This window comes from Phlebotomus papatasi, chromosome 2, assembly GCF_024763615.1.
Source record: "Phlebotomus papatasi isolate M1 chromosome 2, Ppap_2.1, whole genome shotgun sequence".
Taxonomy (NCBI): domain Eukaryota; kingdom Metazoa; phylum Arthropoda; class Insecta; order Diptera; family Psychodidae; genus Phlebotomus; species Phlebotomus papatasi.
Genome location: NC_077223.1, coordinates 23874139 through 23887523, shown reverse-complemented (window position 1 = coordinate 23887523; position 13385 = coordinate 23874139). Strand labels below are relative to the sequence as shown.

The window sequence follows — 13385 nt, the reverse complement described above, 5'->3', positions numbered from 1 at the left end:
TCCAAAAGTTTTTACCGTGTACCCTATTTTCAAAGTTTAAGTTTGACATAGCTCAGTTTCAAACTCTAAATTCCTTCATTGTAAAACGATTTTAAATATAAATATTTTCAAAAAAAAGTAACATTAATGTGTTCCACCATCTCTTATATTTTGCTTGACGAAATTCAGAAGAAAGAGTTATTTTTTCCGTGAAAGTAAAACTCAAAACGAAATTTTTATTTAGAATGATTTTGCCCATTAAGTTTATTTTGCTGTATAATTAGGTATTTCTTGAAACTACACTACTTTCCTCGGAACATATCAACCGTCAAAATGAAGTTTCTCTCTTTTATTCAATTATTTTTAATTTCTCTCCTAAAAATGTTATACCGCAATTTAATTCTGTTCCTAATAAGTTATATCAACATATTGCAAGCTCTTTTTTTTTTTGTTGCAAGCTGTTGCTTCTCATTCTCCGAGGTGAATGTACACCAGAAACACCCTTTGCCTCTCCCTTGGGATGATGAAATCAAATCAGTGGCAGTTGGTGATTGTACCTGAGTTCTCAGTTGGTGTTCGCCCCTCGATTTCCTGCGATGATGGGTGAATAAATTAGGAAATCCCCAAGTGAGCCCAACGCAATTGACCAGTTAAGATCAGAAGCCGACCACCTGGCGATGATGGAAGAAGTCGTGCTGCAGACAGTGAGTATGACTCTTTTCTCTCGCTCTCTACCTGTTCCCCACCTTATGGGCTCCCCAGTCATCTCTCTGGGTAGAGGTGAGCGCGAGTGAGATACCAAACACACTGGTAGAAGCACCAACAGACTCGTCAAAGTCAAAAGTAAGCCGATAGATGTGAATTAGTTCAGTCGGTGTCTGTCTGTCTGCAGAGGTGCTCGTGAATTTAGCACCCCAATCCCTATTGCAAACGGAAACGGAAGAAGAGAAGAAGGGAGAGACCCCTGAGGGAAAGGGTAGTCGCGTGCGATTAACGTTTTTTAAATATTCAAATTGGAGTTTCAAAGATTTACCGTTAAAAGTAATAATAGAAATCTTAGAAGGGAAAACGGGAAAGATTGCGGGCAAGTTGTGTCTGTTAGGGATCACTGGACGATCTGTCGAGTTCGCCAGCATTCTCGTCTCACCTGCGAGGTGGCCTTTCGCAGGGGAGAGACATCCGAGAAGCTGCATACGCATGTGTGTGTTGGATTCTGCAGAACCAGTGAATTCCGATCGATCCTCGTGGAAGTGCAAAGTGCGTGACTGACTCTGGACCATTCTGTGCTACGTCACCAACTCCGAGAGGCAAGGAGTGATATTTTCTGTACGGGATAGGGCGGGAAAGCCTGAAGTTGATTTCCAACTGGAAGTCATCAATCTTCGCAAGTGAAATTGCTCCAACCTCAACACCTTCCTCTCTCTCTCTCCCAAAGTGCGTTGGGTTTAAATCAGTGTGCAAGAACCTAAGATAGAGAAGATCCGTGGCTATTTCCGAGAGAGTGGCTGTTGGACATAGAGGCTGGTGGAGGAGGTGTTCTTCACAATAACACAAAATCCACTGAATTGTGCTGATTGCACCTCGTCTATGTGTGGGGTATGTTAATGAATTCACATTTTTTTTTGCACCACTCTCTGTGCAACAACTAACAATTCCTGCTGTGCTGCATTTGAAGTGAAAAATCATCTTATTTTATCATACCTAAAGTGCGCTTGAGAGAAAATATCAAGCAAAATATTTATTACTAACGATGTGGTAAATTAGCCAAAGTACTCTAGTGAAAAGAAGATGAAAGAATCAAATTTATATACCTGTGTGGCGAGTTTCGAAAAATTATATATATTGAGCATTCGTAGTGTGATGAAAAAGAAATTCCTCAAGGGGATATTTATTGCGATAATTGATGAACATACAGTTGACCAACATTCTTAGCATCATCTATGTAGGAAACATTTATTATTAATTATTATCACTTTCTCTGTTTGAACGTTTCAACCGTCCCCAAATATTTAAAAATTTAAACATACAAATTCTTGTTAAATTTTGAAGATTTGACCAAGAACTGATTGGAGAACTGTTTAAATTTTCAAACTCCCCAGTTTTTCTTTAATATAATATAATATATACTAAAAAGTTCGAGAGAAATTATGTAAAAGACTGAATTTCAATTGTTTTTTTATTTTGCAAAACTACGACAGTTCTAAGACTCTCATAAGTCCATTTTTTCAACAAATATTTTTCACATTTTCTTGTGGTTTTTGTATTATATCGTGAAAATTGACGAAATAAGAATTTCTCGGAAAATTAAAAAAGCTAATTTTCATCAAATTTATTTTCTAATACTGTGGCAAGGATCCTAGGACCAATACCAATATATTTTCTTGTGAAATTTTCATAGTTTCATAGATCCTGTGCTTTTTTTAAGAAAATTTAATGTGAAATGCCAACAAGAATTCAGAAAAGAAAAACAAGGCGAAAAAAGAACATTAACCTTATTGATCTTTTTTATATCATTCTACGATAATTCTAGACCTTACAGGGTGGAGTTACCACTTATCGCCATGTTTAGGAAAAAGAAGAATTAATTTTATTATAACTTTTGAACTCTTATTACAAAATAACTCAAATTTGACACAAAACTACTTAGATGTATTGGCTCTAGATTAGTGAAAACAATTGTCCTAGAATTTAACGCTGGACTACTTAAAAAACTGATTTTTATTAACAATGCAAAAATAACCACTTCGTCGCCACTTTTCGCCAGTTTTGTAACCACTTCTCGCCACCCACTTGAAAAGGTCCAAACTCGATTATTTTAGGCAATGTTATAAAAATAATACATTCAGCATTTCTTTTTCCTCATGATCACCTTATTATTACTCGCTTTAAACGATTTTCCTTCACTTTTATTTGAGAAATCAAATTATAGGTCTATTGCAGAAAGTAAACAATGCAGATTTGACAACTGAGAATCTACGAAGTGAAGTTAGCGACGCTTATTAAAAATAGATGGCGACAGGTGGTAAAATCAATTCCAGGAGATAACCACTTTTCGTCATGCCTCATTTTTATATAAAAATAATGTAAAATGAAATATTAATTAACTTAATACAAATTTTATGTATTCCACAAGTGTAATTAAATATTCAATATACAAAATATTTATCCAAGAAGGTATTTTTTGCTAGATGAAAATTTGATGACACTTTAGTATATTTGGTAGTATATCAAAATCGTAAATCCAAAAAGCAACTGTAGCAACTGTAAAAATACAAAGAACTCTCCGGCTGATTTATTTCACAAATCGCGAAACATAGCGATTTCAATATAAGTGGCGAAAAGTGGGGCACTGGCGAGAAGTGGTGATTCCACCCTATTTATTATAATGTTTATGCATAATTTTCACATTCTTACGTAGTTTTTAAGATTTTTTTGTACCTGTTATCAAGAAACGAATAATTTTAATTGTTAACACCTGAAGAGCTTTCGTCAAGGGAGAGGCTTGCTGACACAAAATTGGTATTTTTTGCTTTTGACGAGTATTTTTTAAGACTTTAGCAATTACTAAAGAAATATTCATAATAATTTGCAATTCATGAGTAACAATTGCAATATTCGCAAACTTTATATTCTGCACTAAATCGTGAACTATTCCTTCCTCTTCTGTTTTTTCGCTGTTTTATATTTTAATGAAAGTTATTTAATTTTCTTTTAATAGAAAATTCAAAGCCAAAGAAATTCTCTTTACATACGTATAATCGAAATTGTTACATATTCAAAACACTTTTCGCTGTAAAGCAATCAAAATAAAATGTCACTTTTGCTTTTTTAAGTGTTAAGTCACTAAAGCGGTCTTCAGAATAGAGGCTTAGTCCAGTTCTTGAAGATTCTGGAATCCTAAAGAACAAGTCTTTTTTTTCTGGTTTTTTTAGAATCCAACAGAACATCTACTCTTAATATTCGATCTCAAGTAAAAATTTTGAAAAAATTATCACTGATAAGAATTTAGAAATCTTAACCCTTTAAGGACGATTGGAACACCTGTGTCCCATAAAGAAAATAATTTTTCCTGACTATCTAACGGCGTTATCACACTTGCACATTAAAATTTTAATATGATTCACTTTAATTGTCGTTTGTGAGCATCCAAATATGTTATTTGTGTCTTTGAGTCACTTATTATTAGGGATTTTTCTATTTATTGATAAAGAAGTGGATTTGGTCTGCAAAAATAAGTTTAAATTAACCTAAAGCATAAATATATTTCACATTAAAAAATTAAAGATAAAATCGCATTAATGCTATAAATCAATTTATATCAAATTTTGCGGGCCAAGTCTACCTTTTTATCAACAAATAGATCAAATTTTGAATATAAAATGATTCAAACACACAAATTACACATTTGGACTCTCACCAGCGACAATTAATGTGAATCATATTAAAATTTTAATGTGCAAGTGTGATAACACTGTAAAGTTATTATTTTCTTATGTTTGTACGTAATTGCGGAGTAGAAGTAGAAGGTTGGAGGAATCTTGAATATTTTTTGCAAGTCTCCAGCTATTTGGTATAGGGGAAAGGCTCATAATTTTGTCCAGTTTCTTATTTTGGACACTTTGAGGATAAAATTGGACACTAAAAATAAATTGATTAAAATTATGGATTTTTATTCCAATATTTGATGAATAATGAATTCTATCTAAATATTTGTTCTTTTTGGAAGATTTTAACACTAAATACGTTAAATTTTGAATATGATTTGAGTTAAAATTGCTTTTTGTTGAAAATTCAGTGTGAGCAAATGCTTACGAGAAATATGACAGAACTTTGTGTTTACTTCAGCCTTATTTTGCTGTGGTGAAGTACTAACAATGTTTCTTCGCTTTTTTTGAGTGATATTATTGAACATTCCTGGAATATTGTGTTGATTTACGTTAATGGTGATTTGCACATTTGACCTGAAGTGAGATTTGCCTCGTGAATTACGTTTTTACACATCTCTACGAAAGAGATGTAGCGAGAAATGCCCTGAAAGGCTCCCGGAAAGGCCAGGGAAAGAGCGAATCCGCACGTACTTGGAGTACCGAAGTCAACTCACTTTAATGAATGATATATAAAGTTTCCGGGCTTCTTGTGACATTCTACGTTTCCCTTACATGAACAGGAAGAGGACTTGGTAAGATTGGTTCATGAAATGAAGAACAATGGGCATCCTGTTGAGGCGGATTAGCTGTCCAAATTTACAGCCAAGTTGTCCAAATTAATAACCAAGTTGTCCAAAATAAGAGTCAAATTCACCTCTACATATCAATTCATTTTTAAACGCATTAAAACTAATTTGAGTATAAATAAGACGATAAATAGCTTGCTAAGTTTCTAAACAACCCTTCTGAAAAGAGATTAACAAAAAAAGTCAATTAGTATTGAAATTATCGTACTTCAAACTTGGAACATCGATGCTTATAAGCAGACTAGACAAAATTATGAGCCTCTACCCTATATTTTTAAGCTGAAAAATGACGAATTTTTAAATTCTCTTATTGAAAATTGATTTTAATAATTTTTTATACTTTCAATTTTTTTTAGCAAAACCGTTTTGGAAAGAAACTGTAATACTCAAACATAATATTTTTCATTAGAGTGAAAATAATCATTCACTGGTATTGTTAGAAAAAATACTTAAATTTTTGGGCTATTTTTGTCCCTATCGCTTATAGAAGTAAAAAAAAATAAACCGAATCAGACTCTGTTGGATTATCTAAGGTTAGATGTAAGACTTTTTACTGATTTTGTTTATCGGTTTCATTTTTATTGCTGATTTTCGGTCGGTGAAACCCGTCTCATCATTAAAGGGTTAAGCCATGTGGCTAAGCCCTATGTACTGAACACACTTACGAATTAAGCCGAGGAACGACATAGTCAGAAAACTGATGGAAATGTAATCTAATGTAAATGTAATCTACTGGTTTGAAGCCCGTATAAGGACCACAGGAGGGACTATTGTTTCTCAATGCTTACCCCTCTTCTCGCCTTTATCGCAGGTTCGAATAAAAAGTTCGTACGCCATTACATAAAATCATCTCACAGAAATTCACTAATGACTTTTATCGTTCTTATTTTTCTTCATCTCACCATTCACCCTTTTTTTCTTCACTTTGCCAAATGAAAGTACCATCTCAAGAGATGATAAACTTCTTCGGATGGAAATTGAATTCTTTATCCAATCGACAGGTTGGCAAGAAATGAGTGGATGAGTGTGAAAGAACAGACGGTCAGTAACAAAAAAAAAAAGAGTAAAAATAAAATTGAATATGTAATAATGATGGAGAAACGATTAAAATGTTTTCAAGCATTTTTGCTTTTCATATTTTAATAAATAATTAAATAGGAATCGAAGAGAAATGTGTGTTTTTTCGCATCTGCACACACACTATTTTTACACTATTGCTCCGGCATTCGTTCTTTTATATCTTGCTACTTTATCCACCGATATTGTTAATATTAGGCATGCGATAGTGTAAAATATGAGAAAGAGAAGTACTATAGAAAGATAAAAAGGAAGATGAGAGATTTTCTTCCAACATTAACTAGTTAGTGGCTTCATAAATTATTTAACTTAACCCCTTCATTCATGCACATCACACACACTTGCGCTCAAGACTTGATTATGGTCCAGAGTTGAGAGGGAGGTTCTGATCATACCAACTAGATAACAGATTTATTTATCTACTTTATGACACTTTTTCTCACATAGATTTTTCTTGATTATAACGGTCAGAGAAAGTTTGATCGGAGATAGTTGAGATAGTAATCGTTTTTTTTTTCTAGACCATAGATTAATTTAAATGTCGTTTTCAACTCGTTGGCTAACGTCTGATAATTAAATTAAATTACAAATTAATACACACGGGAAAATGAAAGTATGAGAATGACAATTTTACGTTTTTTTTTTTTTAGTTGAATAGAAATTGGAAATGTTGGACATTCGTTAAACTTATTAAACAGACAATTTAACAACAAAGTCCTACAAAAGTGTGTTAAAATCTTACAACATTCCTATTGACAATAATTTGTTGAATTTTATGAATACATTGCAAAAACCCATCCCAAATTTGAAAGTGAATTGCTAACAATAGCAGTGATAAGCCTCTCTGACTCCAAAGAATACAAAATATTACAAGAATTACAAAATGATGTTAGTGAAATTGTTGAACTACATTTTTTGGCAATTGTATGCAAATAGTTTTCAATTTTAAAATCACAGAAAACATGCTTTTGATTTATTTCATTTTCTATTGACACAAATTTATTAAGCATTGTGCGGGAAAAAAACTAATTTAATAAATGTGAAGAACTATTTACGAATTTAGGCGTGCTCTACATGAACTAATAGTGTCAATTTAATTTATGATCCAACATTATAATACCTAATAGTAGTTAATGCTTCATTTTAAGATTATTGGGTTGCAAAAATATTAACATTTGGTGAAACTGGAGTAAAAAAAATATTATAAAAACGATCCTGGTGATTAAATGATCACAATGATCAATATATTACTGTACTTACTTACTCCCTAAAAATTGAACATTGTTAATCAATTTAGAATTTCAAAATAAGTGAAGCCATGGGATTTTTGGAAAAAAAGAAAATAAAGGAATTTTAAATCTACTTTCAGACATATTAGTTTTTAATTGCTTATTGGGCTTATTGCATTAATTAGAAATTTTCAACTTTAACATAACATAACATAACATGGTCATTTGGATCAGCAACTGCCGTAACATCTTAATCACCTTTATCAGCAATTATTGTAACAATATGAAAAAAATATGGGGCATTCAAATTATAGATGGATCCCTAAATGAAAATAAATAAATGTTATTACGCAGACTTTACAAGAATTGCTGGATTAGGTGGCAAGTGAATTGCGATATTTGCTGATTTAAGTGACGATAAGTCGATAGAGAATTTTATATATTCTCCGAATTTGATTTTACAGTAGACTCTCACTCAATCGGCTCTTTTTCATTCAGGGGAGAAATTTTGTTGACAATTTTAACGTTTTATTATGAAGCTAATTCGCTCAATTTCGCTGTAGTTCTTCCTATTTTATCGTGATTTTTTATAATTGAGCGCTTTTTCTGGAATTTACAAAGGCTTTGACGCCCAAATCTATCGATAAACCGGATGACATTTTGCCCCAAATGCCCAATTGAGAGAGAGTCTACTGTACTTCAATTTGTGGTTTGTTCTGAAGATTTTCCGGAATTTTAGGTTTATTAAAGCCTTATTTAGTGTAATATGGGATAATTCGAATTCATGACTACTTTGGATTTTTTAGATTTTTCTAACTGTTTCAAATGGTGAAAGAGTAAAAGAAAACCACGAAGAAGTACAAGACGATACATTCAAGAGTACTTCTTCGTTGTTTTTTTTATCTTAAACTGTTAGGAAATCTTAAAGTTTCATATTATACATGATTCCAAATTACCTCATCTTACCCTAAGCGACTTTAACACGATGCTCTTTAAAACATATTTGCAAAGAGTGATATTTTTGAAAAGTACGCTCTACGCACAATTTACGCAATAAAAATGTAATGGCTATTATTCAAATATTTTTTTTTCTATAATAAGTTTGTAAAAAATATTCCTAGAATACCCTATGAAATGTGCTGCTTTCTAAATCAAACTTCAGGAAATTTTAACTATTTTAGGAACATTTTCAAATCAAAGTGCAAAAAATGGGCACAAAATTATTCATTTTTCTTAAACTCTGATAGTTTTTTCCCATTTTATTTAACAAAAAAACTTTAAAAACATTTTTTATTTTTTTCCAAGTGTGAGAAGAACGTGCAGAAAGTTAGAAAATGTGTGTGAAAATATTTGTTAGAAAATAAATGTACGAGTTACGTTTTAGAAACTAAACTAAAAAACATAATATTTTAAAAGATAATGAAATTTAAATATTTCAACCTTGCTACAACATTATATATTAACTAATAAAAAAATCGACTGGAAATAATATATAAAATTTAAAGAACATTCAATGGTTCAAGTGGTGATGCAAGTAACCTGGAGTCGAATATACATATTTTATGTCACGAGACATATTTTTGGGATTGAATGTGTTTCAATCGCACTTAGTGAGCTTCATTACACTTGATTCCATTGGAAATTGGTCTGATAAAAGCAAAAATAATAAATCCCGAAATTCCGTTTGTGAGAAGTCTTAGTTCTTCCATGGAACTGGATCATATAATAGAGTTCCAAATCCAAACAGTTCACAATTCAATAAATCTTGACAGATGTAGGGTAATGTGTGGTATTTCGGGACAATTTTTAGCACTTTCAAGTTTCAAACAGCTTAACGACTTATCAAATTATTTTTTTCTTTGTTTATACAAATATTTATGTTCCTTATTCTATCCAGAATAAAATTCTTACCAAAAAATGTTGAAAAATGCATTATTTTTTGTACAAAATAGCAAAAAATGTAAAGAAGTAAGAATGGTATATTTCGGGACAGTTGGGTATTTCGGGACAGACAAAAGTCGCTATTATGCAAATAAATTTCACTGAGCCTGATTATTTATCTTTATTTAAGTAGAAGTTCTAAACTTCACTCTTTCATAAAAATTTTGTTTAAATTTCAGTTTTAAAGTCACTTAAACCGAAAAAAAACTAAGCACTGTTTGTGTTGATATTTGCAAAATTGACCACACTGAAGGTCTTGTCAAAAGTGAAATGTGGCACTCACAATCCACGCGTATTTCTCGCTTTAAATTAAATAAAATTTCAGAAGTTTTATATTTTTCTGATGCATAAAGAGCTTAATATTTCATACAGTACTTAAAAATAATAAGAAAACAAATATTTATAGGATTTTTGATGTGTCCAAAAACACCCATATTATGTCCCGGAAAGCACCTTGTCCAGAAATACCACACGTTACCCTGATTAGACTTGCCCGATGAAACTTTTTATGTCAATTGAATATGCGGCATATCATACTTAAACTTTTTCTATTCTAACTTTAAGACCTGAGCGCATTTTAGATTAATCTATTAGAATTTATGCGAAGTTTTGTATCAAAAGATATGTTGTTTTAACTCTATTTATTACACTTATGAAATCTGGATGATAGACAAATCGTTAATATCTTTTTAATATTTTACTTTATCGATTATAATTTTCTCTCCAATTTTGAGATGAAATCTTCATGGCTCTGGCACACCTTTTAGGTCGAGCAAATTTCATGTAATCGGAATTCACATCCCTTTCTTTTTCGCAAATTTTGCATATGCCTATCTCTGTACTTTGGACTCTTCTTCTTCTTTTGAACATCACACTAAATTAAATTTAGTTCAATCGAATTTTGCAAAATAATTGAGAAAGGAATGTAAATTTCGATTAAATGAAATTTTCCCAATCGAAAAGATGTATCAGAGCCATAAAGATTTAACTTAAATAGTTATGGCTGCAACGCACCTTTTAGTTCAGGAAAATTTCATGAAATCAAAATTAACATCTCATTTTGTAATGTTTGCATTGAGCCCAAACAGAAGTAAATTTTGATTCTCCAATAGTGTCTTGGATAAAAGGTAAATGGAACACTATTTGCATAAAAAGTCGTTGAAGTTCGAAGAATTTAAATTCAATTTCGAATTTTCATACTAAATTCTCGAACAAGGTGGGGAAAATTTATCAAATATCACACTAAAAAGCTGGCAAAAGGGTTACTCAGTGATTATAGAGTAATTAAGTAATGGGACAAGAACAACAAGCGTCGTTGTTCTGCTTTTTTCCTCACAACAATGTAAAGACCGACACATTTTGACACTTGAGCACTTCGAAATTCGAACATGATGTATCTCAGCCACCTTGCGGAATTATCAAGAAGTAAGAAAGTCTCTTTTTTGGATCTTCAAATAGATTTTCGAATTTTTCAAGATCTACTTCTGTACGGAAAGATTATGTCAATCCCAGTCTTTGTCACTTTTCTTCTTTTTAACATCACAACGATTTCAATTTCATTCAATCCAATCTTGATTGCCAAAGAGCGTGATAAACATAGTGCAACACGTTTGAGACAGAAAAGAATGAGAATTTTGATATCGTGAAATTTGTTCTGAACTAAGATGTTTGCCGGAGGCAGTAGTGACCCTAATTTATCATTTTCATGGGTTATATTAATTAGGGTTTATACACACAGAAAAAAATATTTTGTAAAAATGTTCGTATATGTTTGTGAATTCCTATGGGGGAGTTACGAAATGCTCGTGAATCGTATTTGTTTTCCTCTCGAACATTTTACGAACATTTACGAACAAATGACAAAATCTTACGAACATTTTTTTTTGTGTTTACGAACGTTTACGAACAAATGTTTGTAGAAGTACAAAAAATGCTCGTCAAGTGATCATGTTACGAACAATGTTTGTGAAAAAAGTACAAACTTTTACGAACTTGTTTGTGGGTTATACGTTTCACGAGCATTTTGTAACTCCCCCATAGGAATTCACAAACATTTACAAACATTTTTACAAAATATTTTTTTCTGTGTAGAGAAAGTCTATCTAAGCATAAAAGATCATTGCAATTTAAAATCAAAGACATTTTAAAGAATTCGGTATTTTTTAGCTTTATTATTGTAAAGTTTGATACATTTCACTCAAAAAAAAAAATTTTCCATTTTTAAATTAAAATTATTTATCGGAGTTTATTTAAATTTTAAAGATTTACTTTATAATTTAATGTTTATTATAATTATGTTTTTAGTCTAGTCTTATCAATCTCATGCTATGTCTTTTGAGTCAATCTATCATCTGAGTCAGTTGCATGTCTGTTGAGGGCAAACACGTTGCAGTGGAATGATGATGACTGAGGTTGATGACGAGGAAATAGGATGAGGTACAAGAGATGGATGTAAAAAAATCCAAGACAGATTAAAAAGAGTAAAATACTCGATAATTAATTGACCACATAAGAGTGAAATCCTGATTTTCCACCCTCAACGGATGACAAATGCTGATATGAGAAATTTCTGAGAAAACTTGCCCAATTTCATTGTGTCTTTAGCGTGTCATTATCATCACTTTATTCCGCTAAAAATGTCTCTTTGGTTTGTTGTTTTTTTTTAATGTGTATTTCAGTGGCATTTTTGCCACCATGTAGAAATAAAGTTCCAAAATTACGGTGAACAATCAACAACATGGTTTAAAGTTTTAGTCAGACAAAAAGAAGAATTTGCTGCGAAAATTACAAGAGGAAAATGAGCTAAAAGATGGGTATTTTTGTATAGAATTGCGAATAATACACTTGAACGGTGAAGAAGAATAAAATAAGATAATAATAAGAAAAAACGAGAGGGGAAAGAAGTAATATACATGAGTGTGTGTTGGACGAAAAAAGGCCTTAGTGGCATTTCTCTCTATATCCCATCCTTCTTCTTGGGATATACCTTCTTTTTGCTCTTCATCTTTTGCTTTGGAGCGCGCGTCAAACAGTTAGAAGTTATTCACCGTAAATGCGAAATCATTAGAGGTATACATACAAGCTGACTTTGCATTCATTGAGTGTAATTCAAAGAAAGTGAAATTAAACACACATCGCTCCTACCACATTATTCAATTTCTATTGTACGTTTTACCTCATCGTGTGTGGAAGTTCTTCGTGGAAAGAAAATTGCTCTGATGGGAAGAATGCGCGAAATGGATGAAAAGACGCAGCGAAAATGCGTTGAATATTGCGAGATTTCCTATTCATAAAAGAGGAAACATAAATGATAGTAATGGGGCATGTATTAAAGAAAAAAAATATTACACATTTCTCTATATTGAGCATATTGAGCATTGATGTCGAAAGAAAAAAAAACTGTGCTGGATTTAAACTCCCCAGTGATAACAATTTAATTTGCAATTCTAAAATTTTTCATTTATTGTGCGGAATAAATTCACTTTTATCAATAAAAATGGAAAAAAAAACCGTTGAATTAACAGACATTTTTGAATTTTTAGCACAAAATTTAAATGCCAGTCAAATGTGTACTAAAAAAAATATGTACTAAAATGTTATTTTTAAACAGTTCATATATTAATTAAAATTCTTGCACATGATTTTAATTACAAAACAAAAAAACAAATACAATAATTATGTACCCCTGAGAAAAGTCTTCCGTCTTGTCCACGGTTGAGATCTTTCGTGCTTCATCGATATTTTTCTTGTGTGCACACAAGGGTTAACAATAAATCATGTGAGAAAGTAAATTTCTTGTTGAATTTCCTCAAGCACAGATAAAGTATCTTTTCGCTTGAAAATCCATCTATTCTCTATGTCTCTTTTTTTTATGAACTTTATTAGTTTAGCTCGTTTGGTTTATTTCATACAACTGTTGAAATTTT

General features: G+C 31.6%; 1 protein-coding gene across 1 annotated transcript in view; it reads left to right on the top strand.

Annotated features, from left to right (window-relative positions):
* The first annotated feature begins 785 nt into the window (after positions 1-785).
* Positions 786-13385, top strand: part of LOC129803168 (serine proteinase stubble) — a 29058-nt gene continuing 16458 nt past the window's right edge. The window contains exon 1 of the mRNA XM_055849538.1: positions 786-1575. The gene's annotated coding sequence lies outside the window, so the exon portion shown is untranslated. The remainder of the gene's footprint in view (positions 1576-13385) is intronic.